Genomic DNA, 10304 nt, shown 5'->3' on the forward strand with positions numbered 1-10304 from the left:
AACACTAGTATTGCAGCCATTGAATGTCATTCAAACATCTTATATTTCATCTCACTTTAACACCCTCATGCAGTAACTGTCTCATATTTGAGCCCTAAACTGCCTTGTTCTTACCCTTTAATGCCACCTTGAACATTAGTCTGTAGTACATATTAGTATTTCACTGTACTCGTTTCACTTCGCCTGCTATTTTCTCTGTTCAAATTACTGCTATAAAGTAAACTCTGCTTCTGATCAATACCACTTGTATTCTTCACAATATGACCAAATCCTTTGAACTTCATTTACTTACATCTAAACCCAGCTTACTCATACATTCTTCTGTTTCAGTCATTGCTTCAATAATCCACCCCTTCTCATTAGCTATAACAATTAAGTCATCTCCCTAAACCATATAAACTGAAATTTCAAAAACATTACAAACCTTAGCTGTTCTCCATACCCTTTCCATTTTGTATTCATCATAAAAGCATTCATAACCAAATCAAATAAAATATATTTATACAACACCCTCGCTTCACTCTTACTAGACTTTTTATTTTCTTATTGAACCATTCATTAATCAGGATTTCATTCGATGAATTAAACTATACAAATCTTACCACATTGATTATTTTTATACATTTCATAATTATATAAAACTTCAAATATACATTTATGACTAACCTTATTATATGCATTTTCTACATCAAATAATATTGTTTTAGCCCCATTCTATTACCATAATAATATACTATTCACTACCGTCTGCACAGAAAGGGTCATGTATTTATTTTCTCCTTCCTTAATTTCATAAATACCAAAATCTAATATATATATATATATATATATATATATATATATATATATATATATATATATATATATATATAAAATGTAATATGCCTTCTATTTTTTGTAAAACATCCATTAGTAAGTTGCAGTCCATACTATTTAACATTAACAGCCTCCAATTTTAATATAATTTCTCTCCATTTTTATACAAACATGTCTTTACTCCTCACAAACATTTTATCTGGAATACCATTCTCTAACCAATAAGTCAAAGCTTGCACAAACAACTTTTTCCTTTTTTCACCCCATACAACTCATTCTTGGCATGCTATTTTTTAAAACATCATTTAATTCCTTCAGATCTATCTTTCTAACGATATTTTCTTCAGAGACTCATTTCCTTTATGTACTTTACATTTTTTGACACTATCACCCATATCTTCATACAATTTTAAAAACATATCGTTCTACTTCAACTGACTTACATATCATACATTCCTTCACTATTTTCTTTTATTACATCATCCTACCGCCTTCCTTTTAACCTTTTCACTCTCAAAAAGGAGATACTTCTTTGTCTTTACCTTGTCGAAACTTATGACATGTCATCCTACTGACTTCCTTTTAACCTTTTCACTCTCAAAAAGGAGATACTTCTTTGTGTTTACCTTGTTGAAACTTATGACATGTCATCCTACTGCCTTCCTTTTAACCTTTTCACTCTCAAAAAGGAGATACTTCTTTGTCTCTACCTTGTCGAAACTTATGACATGTCATCCTACTGCCTTCCTTTTAACCTTTTCACTCTCAAAAAGGAGATACTTCTTTGTCTTTACATTGTCGAAACTTATGACATGTCATCCTACTGCCTTCCTTTTAACCTTTTCACTCTCAAAAAGGAGATACTTCTTTCTCTTTACCTTGTCGAAACTTATGACATGTCACCCTGCTGCCTTCCTTTTAACCTTTTCACTCTCAAAAAGGAGATACTTCTTTGTCTTTACCTTGTCGAAACTTATGACATGTCATCCTATTGCCTTCCTTTTAACCTTTTCACTCTCAAAAAGGAGATACTTCTTTGTCTTTACCTTGTCGAAACTTATGACATGTCATCCTATTGCCTTCCTTTTAACCTTTTCACTCTCAAAAAGGAGATACTTCTTTGTCTTTACCTTGTCGAAACTTATGACATGTCATCCTACTGCCTTCCTTTTAACCTTTTCATCCTCAAAAAGGAGATACTTCTTTGTCTTTACCTTGTCGAAACTTATGACATGTCATCCTATTGACTTCCTTTTAACCTTTTCACTCTCAAAAAGGAGATAATTCTTTGTCTCTACCTTGTCGAAAACTTATGACATGTCATCCTACCGCCTTCCATTTAACCTTTTCACCCCCAAAAAGGAGATAACTTCTTTGTCTTTACCTTGTCGAAACGTATGACATGTCATCCTACCGCCTTCCATTTAACCTTTTCACTCCCAAAAAGGAGATACTTCTTTGTGTTTGCCTTGTCAAAACTTATGACATGTCATCTTACCGCCTTCCATTTAACCTTTTCACTCTCAAAAAGGAGATACTTCTTTGTCTCTACCTTGTCGAAACTTATGACATGTCATCCTACTGCCTTCCTTTTAACCTTTTCACTCCCAAAAAGGAGATACTTCTTTGTCTTTACCTTGTCGAAACTTATGACATGTCATCCTACCACCTTCCATTTAACCTTTTCACTCTCAAAAAGGAGATACTTCTTTGTCTCTACCTTGTCGAAACTTATGACATGTCATCCTACTGCCTTCCTTTTAACCTTTTCACTCTCAAAAAGGAGATACTTCTTTGTGTTTACCTTGTCGAAACTTATGACATGTCATCCTACTGCCTTCCTTTTAACCTGTTCACTCTCAAAAAGGGATACTTCTTTGTCTGTACCTTATCGAAACTTATGACATGTCATCCTACTGCCTTCCTTTTAACCTTTTCACTCACAAAAAGGAGGTACTTTTTTGTCTTTACATTGCCGAAACTTATGACATGTCACCCTACTGCCTTCTTTTTAACCTTTTCACTCTCAAAAAGGAGATACTTCTTTGTCTTTACCTTGTCGAAACTTATGACATGTCATCCTACTGCCTTCCTTTTAACCATTTCACTCTCAAAAAGGAGATACTTCTTTGTGTTTACCTTGTCGAAACTTATGACATGTCATCCTACTGCCTTCCTTTTAACCTTTTCACTCTCAAAAGGGAGATACTTCTTTGTCTTTACCTTGTCGAAACTTATGACATGTCATCCTACTGCCTTCCTTTTAACCTTTTCACTCTCAAAAAGGAGATACTTCTTTGTCTTTACCTTGTCGAAACTTATGACATGTCATCCTACTGCCTTCCTTTTAACCTTTTCACTCTCAAAAAGGAGATACTTCTTTGTCTTTACCTTGTCGAAACTCATGACATGTCATCCTACTGCCTTCCTTTTAACCTTTTCACTCTCAAAAAGGAGATACTTCTTTGTGTTTACCTTGTCGAAACTTATCACATGTCATCCTACTGCCTTCCTTTTAACCTATTCACTCTCAAAAAGGGGATACTTCTTTGTCTCTACCTTGTCGAAACTTATGACATGTCATCCTACTGCCTTCCTTTTAACCTTTTCACTCTCAAAAAGGAAATACTTCTTTGTCTCTACCTTGTCAAAACTTATGACATGTCATCCTACTGCCTTCCTTTTAACCTTTTCAATCTCAAAAAGGAGATACTTCTTTGTCTTTACCTTGTCGAAACTTATGACATGTCATCCTACTGCCTTCCTTTTAACCTTTTCCCTCTCAAAAAGGAGATACTTTTGTGTTTACCTTGTCGAAACTTATGACATGTCATCCTACTGCCTTCCTTTTAACCTTTTCACTCTCAAAAAGGAGATGCTTCTTTCTGTTTACCTTGTCGAAACTTATCACATGTCATCCTACTGCCTTCCTTTTAACCTTTTCACTCTCAAAAAGGAAATACTTCTTTGTGTTTACCTTGTCGAAACTTATGACATGTCATCCTCCTGCCTTCCTTTTAACCTTTTCACTCTCAAAAAGGAGATATTTCTTTGTGTTTACCTTGTCGAAACTTATGACATGTCATCCTACGGCCTTCCTTTTAAACTTTTCTCTCTCAAAAAGGAGATACTTCTTTGTGTTTACCTTGTCAAAACTTATGACATGTCATCCTACTGACTTCCTTTTAACCATTTCACTCTCAAAAAGGAGATACTTCTTTGTCTCTACCTTGTCGAAACTTATGACATGTCATCCTACTGCCTTCCTTTTAACCTTTTCATCCTCAAAAAGGAGATACTTCTTTGTCTTTACCTTGTCGAAACTTATGACATGTCATCCTATTGACTTCCTTTTAACCTTTTCACTCTCAAAAAGGAGATAATTCTTTGTCTCTACCTTGTCGAAAACTTATGACATGTCATCCTACCGCCTTCCATTTAACCTTTTCACCCCCAAAAAGGAGATAACTTCTTTGTCTTTACCTTGTCGAAACGTATGACATGTCATCCTACCGCCTTCCATTTAACCTTTTCACTCCCAAAAAGGAGATACTTCTTTGTGTTTGCCTTGTCAAAACTTATGACATGTCATCTTACCGCCTTCCATTTAACCTTTTCACTCTCAAAAAGGAGATACTTCTTTGTCTCTACCTTGTCGAAACTTATGACATGTCATCCTACTGCCTTCCTTTTAACCTTTTCACTCCCAAAAAGGAGATACTTCTTTGTCTTTACCTTGTCGAAACTTATGACATGTCATCCTACCACCTTCCATTTAACCTTTTCACTCCCAAAAAGGAGATACTTCTTTGTGTTTGCCTTGTCGAAACTTATGACATGTCATCCTACCGCCTTCCATTTAACCTTTTCACTCTCAAAAAGGAGATACTTCTTTGTCTCTACCTTGTCGAAACTTATGACATGTCATCCTACTGCCTTCCTTTTAACCCTTTCACTCCCACAAAGGAGATACTTCTTTGTCTATACCTAGTCGAAACTTATGACATGTCATCCTACTGCCTTCCTTTTAACCTTTTCACTCTCAAAAAGGAGATACTTCTTTGTCTCTACCTTGTCGAAACTTATGACATATCATCCTACTGCCTTCCTTTTAACCTTTTCACTCTCAAAAAGGAGATACTTCTTTGTGTTTACCTTGTCGAAACTTATGACATGTCATCCTACTGCCTTCCTTTTAACCTGTTCACTCTCAAAAAGGGATACTTCTTTGTCTGTACCTTATCGAAACTTATGACATGTCATCCTACTGCCTTCCTTTTAACCTTTTCACTCACAAAAAGGAGGTACTTTTTTGTCTTTACATTGCCGAAACTTATGACATGTCACCCTACTGCCTTCTTTTTAACCTTTTCACTCTCAAAAAGGAGATACTTCTTTGTCTTTACCTTGTCGAAACTTATGACATGTCATCCTACTGCCTTCCTTTTAACCATTTCACTCTCAAAAAGGAGATACTTCTTTGTGTTTACCTTGTCGAAACTTATGACATGTCATCCTACTGCCTTCCTTTTAACCTTTTCACTCTCAAAAGGGAGATACTTCTTTGTGTTTACCTTGTCAAAACTTATCACATGTCATCCTACTGCCTTCCTTTTAACCTATTCACTCTCAAAAAGGGGATACTTCTTTGTCTCTACCTTGTCGAAACTTATGACATGTCATCCTACTGCCTTCCTTTTAACCTTTTCAATCTCAAAAAGGAGATACTTCTTTGTCTTTACCTTGTCGAAACTTATGACATGTCATCCTACTGCCTTCCTTTTAACCTTTTCCCTCTCAAAAAGGAGATACTTTTGTGTTTACCTTGTCGAAACTTATGACATGTCATCCTACTGCCTTCCTTTTAACCTTTTCACTCTCAAAAAGGAGATGCTTCTTTCTGTTTACCTTGTCGAAACTTATCACATGTCATCCTACTGCCTTCCTTTTAACCTTTTCACTCTCAAAAAGGAAATACTTCTTTGTGTTTACCTTGTCGAAACTTATGACATGTCATCCTCCTGCCTTCCTTTTAACCTTTTCACTCTCAAAAAGGAGATATTTCTTTGTGTTTACCTTGTCGAAACTTATGACATGTCATCCTACGGCCTTCCTTTTAAACTTTTCTCTCTCAAAAAGGAGATACTTCTTTGTGTTTACCTTGTCAAAACTTATGACATGTCATCCTACTGACTTCCTTTTAACCATTTCACTCTCAAAAAGGAGATACTTCTTTGTCTCTACCTTGTCGAAACTTATGACATGTCATCCTACTGCCTTCCTTTTAACCTTTTCACTCTCAAAAAGGAGATATATATATAAATGTAATATGCCTTCTGTTTTTTGTAAAACATCCATTAGTAAGTTGCAGTCCATACTATTTAACATTAACAGCCTCCAATTTTAATATAATTTCTCTCCATTTTTATACAAACATGTCTTTACTCCTCACAAACATTTTATCTGGAATACCATTCTCTAACCAATAAGTCAAAGCTTGCACAAACAACTTTTTTTTTTTTTTCCCCCCCAACTCATTCTTTCTTGGCTTTTTTTTTTTAAAATGCACAAACAACTTTTTCCTTTTTTCATCCCATTTAACTCATTCTTGGCATGCTATTTTTTAACATCATTTTATCACTTATTTTAAACATATCATTCTACTGACTTCCTTTTCACATTTTCACTCACTATTTTCTTTTATTACGTCATCCTACCGCCTTCCTTTTAACCTTTTCACTCTCAAAAAGGAGATACTTCTTTGTCTCTACCTTGTCGAAACTTATGACATGTCATCCTACTGCCTTCCTTTTAACCTTTACAGTCTCAAAACGGAGATACTTCTTTGTCTTTACCTTGTCGAAACTTATGATATGTCATCCTACCACCTTCCTTTTAACCCTTTCACTCCCAAAAAGGAGATACTTCTTTGTCTATACCTTGTCGAAACTTATGACATGTCATCCTACTGCCTTCCTTTTAACCTTTTCACTCTCAAATAGGAGATACTTCTTTGTCTCTACCTTGTCAAAACTTATGACATGTCATCCTACTGCCTTCCTTTTAACCTTTTCACTCTCAAAAAGGAGATACTTCTTTGTCTTTACATTGTCGAAACTTATGACATGTCACCCTACTGCCTTCCTTTTAACCTTTTTTTATTTATTTATTTTATTTGTTTTACATTTGTTAACCGGGCTAGTCTAACTGGATATATTTCCATTTTCAGTAGAGGCCCGGGGAGAAAAGCTCCACATATAGACAAAAGAGATACATAATATGCAACAATAACAGAGTAAAATCTGGTGGTAAATAGACAATGTACATTATTAAAACATAGGACTTCTAACATCCTAGACCTAGAAATGGACAACCAATTAAACATTATTTAACATTTTAAAACATAAAGAGAAAGCATAAAAAAGGAAAAGAAAATCAATAATAGAAAGAGTAAGCAAATTTATTAAAGTTATAGACTATCTGCAAAAGAGACATAACCATATGGAGGAAGGAATATATGGGGGAAGTCCATATAAAGTAGAGAAAGTATGCCATAGAAGTAAGCAGAAGGTATAAAAGAAGAGGGAGAGAGAAGAGCAAGATAACTGAAGTTAGAGTTTGAATCTGGATTAGAGCAGGGACATATCCAGTGATTTTTAAGGTAAATTCTAAGTTTTTGTTTAAACAGGAGATGCAATGGAAGTAAGATCAGTAGGAAGTTGATTCCAGTATTTACCAATGGTGTTAGAAAAAAGGGAGTCACCAGCAAGGTTATTAGATTTGGTTAAGGTTACTAGCAGTTTGCTTGAAGAGCAAAGTGAATTCAGGTTAGAGTAAGGGGTAAAGAGGTTAGAAAGTACAGGTGTGTTATTAGGTTGGTAGAAAGCTCTTTGGACAAAGGTAAGTTGGGAAAGAAGCAACATGTTTATTAGTTCGAGCCAGTTAAGTTGCTGTAGGTTCAGACAGTGGTGAGTTCTGAATTGTTTACCAGTAACAAATCTAGCTATACTATTGTAAGTGTTAGACAGTTTGGAGAGATTATTTTTCTTCAGGTTAGTATAAATTGGTGAGGCATAGAGAAGAGTGGAAATAAGATGAGAGTGGACAAGAGAAACTTTGGCTGTAGGGGTTAAGAAAGTTTTAATTCTATAGAGAGAGCCAAGTTTCCTGTTTACAGATTTAATGGTATTATTGATGTGACAGTCAAAGGTAAGATTGTTGTCAATCATGACACCTAGCTGCTTGGTAGTAGAGTCGGGTGGTATAAGGGTTCCATTATTAGATAAGATAGTGAAGTCTAGTGTGGGGGATCTAATAGTAGGCTTGAAGAGAAGGAGTTTTGTTTTTTTTTTGCGTTTAGAAGTAGGCAACGTTTTAAGAACCATGTTTCAACTTTGGAAAATACAGTTTGTGTAATAGTTTGAAGTTCAGAAATGGATTTTGCAGAACAAATAAGTGTGGAGTCATCAGCGTATTGTACATATGTAGCTTGGGGAATAGCTACTTGTAAGTCATTTATAAAGAGGGAAAATAGAAGAGGTCCGAGAATAGAGCCTTGGGGGACACCAAGTGAAACTGGAAGAAGAGAAGAGAGTTTGTTGTCCCAGAGGACCGCCTGTTTCCTGTTAGTGAGATAGGAACTAAACCAGTTGATAGCTTTAGTTTCTAAGGAAAGAGATTCCAGAATCTTTAAGAGGAGAGGGTGGTTGACCATATCAAAGGCTTTAGACAGGTCGATAAAGAGAGCTGAAGAAAGGATGTTATTATTGCGATTCTTGTTAATAAAGTCTGTAAAGGAGAGGAGAGCGGTGGTAGTACTATGAAAAGGCCTAAAGCCATGTTGACAGTTAGTAAGAATGTTGTTTTTTGTTAAGTGGTTCATTAACTGATGGTGAACACATTTTTCCATGATTTTTGCAAGTGGAGACAGGAGAGCTATGGGCCTGTAATTAGAATATTCATAGGAGTTGCCTCCTTTATGTAAGGGTATGATGTGAGAGATTTTCCAGATGTTAGGTATGGTTTCTTCATTAATAGTTCTATTAATAAGAATGGATATGGGATAGGCTATTTCATTGGCTGCTTTTTGAAGGAATTCTGATGGACGCTGGTCAGCCGAGGGGTACATGGTTTAAGTTTATGGATACATTTTTGTATAAAGGTGGTGGAGATGGGTTGTAATCTGAAGGTTGGTAGTTTAGAGGATGCAAGGTCAGGGATGCTAGAATTGTCAATGGAAAGGTGAGAGGCCAAAGAATTAATAGTATCAATAAAGAATGAGTTGAAAGTATTGGCAGTTTCGTGGGAAGAATTCTTTTCAGACCCGGAGGGGGAAGGAGTGGTAATCTGTCCAGGGTGAAGAAGTCTATTTAGTGTTGACCAGAATTTTTGGGGATTATTGTGATTCACTTGCTGGAGATTATTATAATAGTTTCTTTTGTCAGAGAGGATAGCTTTTTTGGTACTGTTTCTTAAGTGTCTGAATGTCTGTTGATCTAAGGGAGATTTGCTAGTTCTCCATTTCATCCAAGATTTGTTTCTGAGTAACATTTTTTGTCTTGTATCTTTAGATAGCCAGGGGGCTGGTTTAGATTTAACTCTGATGGTACGTTTTGGTGCATGATTATCTAGGATAGATAAGAATGTGGTGTTAAAGTATTGAACAGCGTCTTCAAGAGGAAGTGTTTTTAGTGGGTTCCAGTTACAGGCATTTAGTTCAGTTTTAAATTGGATAGGGTTGAAATATTTGTAATCACGTAAGGTCCTAAGGATTGGAGAATTGGTAGTAGCATTCTTTTGTCTTATGATATAAGTTAGATTATGGTCACTAATGTCATCAGGTAAAGTGCCGAATTGATATTTTTGTTGTGGTTTGTTAACAAGAATCCAATCTAGAATACTTTCTTTGTTATTAGGTTTGTTAATCCTAGTAGAGGTGTTTATTGTCTGAGTAAAGCCATGGAGATTAATATGAGAGGCGGGGTTAGTAGTGTTTACTGAGGACCAGTCAAGGTTGAGGTCTCCAAGTATTATGGTTTCTTGTGGGTAAGTGGAAGAGGCCCAGCTAAGGATATTTTCTATTGTAGTAGAGTTGTTAGCAGGAGGTAGATAGATACAGATAATATAGATTGATTTATTTGGGTTCAGTTGCAGCTTTGAGATAAGGAGTTCAGTCTTGGTAATTTCCAGGGGAACATAGGGTACTAAGGATATATTTAGTTTAGTCTTAAATAGGAGTGCCACTCCCCCACCTTTGTTAGTTTTGCGGTCGAGTCTCAGCATATTGTAGCCTGGAGGAATGATTTCATTATTTTTAGTAAACGGTTTTAACCAGATTACAGTTAGACAGAGAATATCAAAGGAGTGATGATCAAGAAGAGAGTGGAGATGGGTGATTTTGTTATTGACACTTCGGATATTAAGGTGTCCTATGAGTAAAGTGTTTGCATTGGAGGTTGGTAACGGAAGGGATGAGTTTGGCATGGTAG

This window comes from Protopterus annectens, chromosome 3.part1 (genome assembly GCF_019279795.1).
Source record: "Protopterus annectens isolate FY-2018-M chromosome 3.part1, PAN1.0, whole genome shotgun sequence".
Classification (NCBI taxonomy): domain Eukaryota; kingdom Metazoa; phylum Chordata; order Ceratodontiformes; family Protopteridae; genus Protopterus; species Protopterus annectens.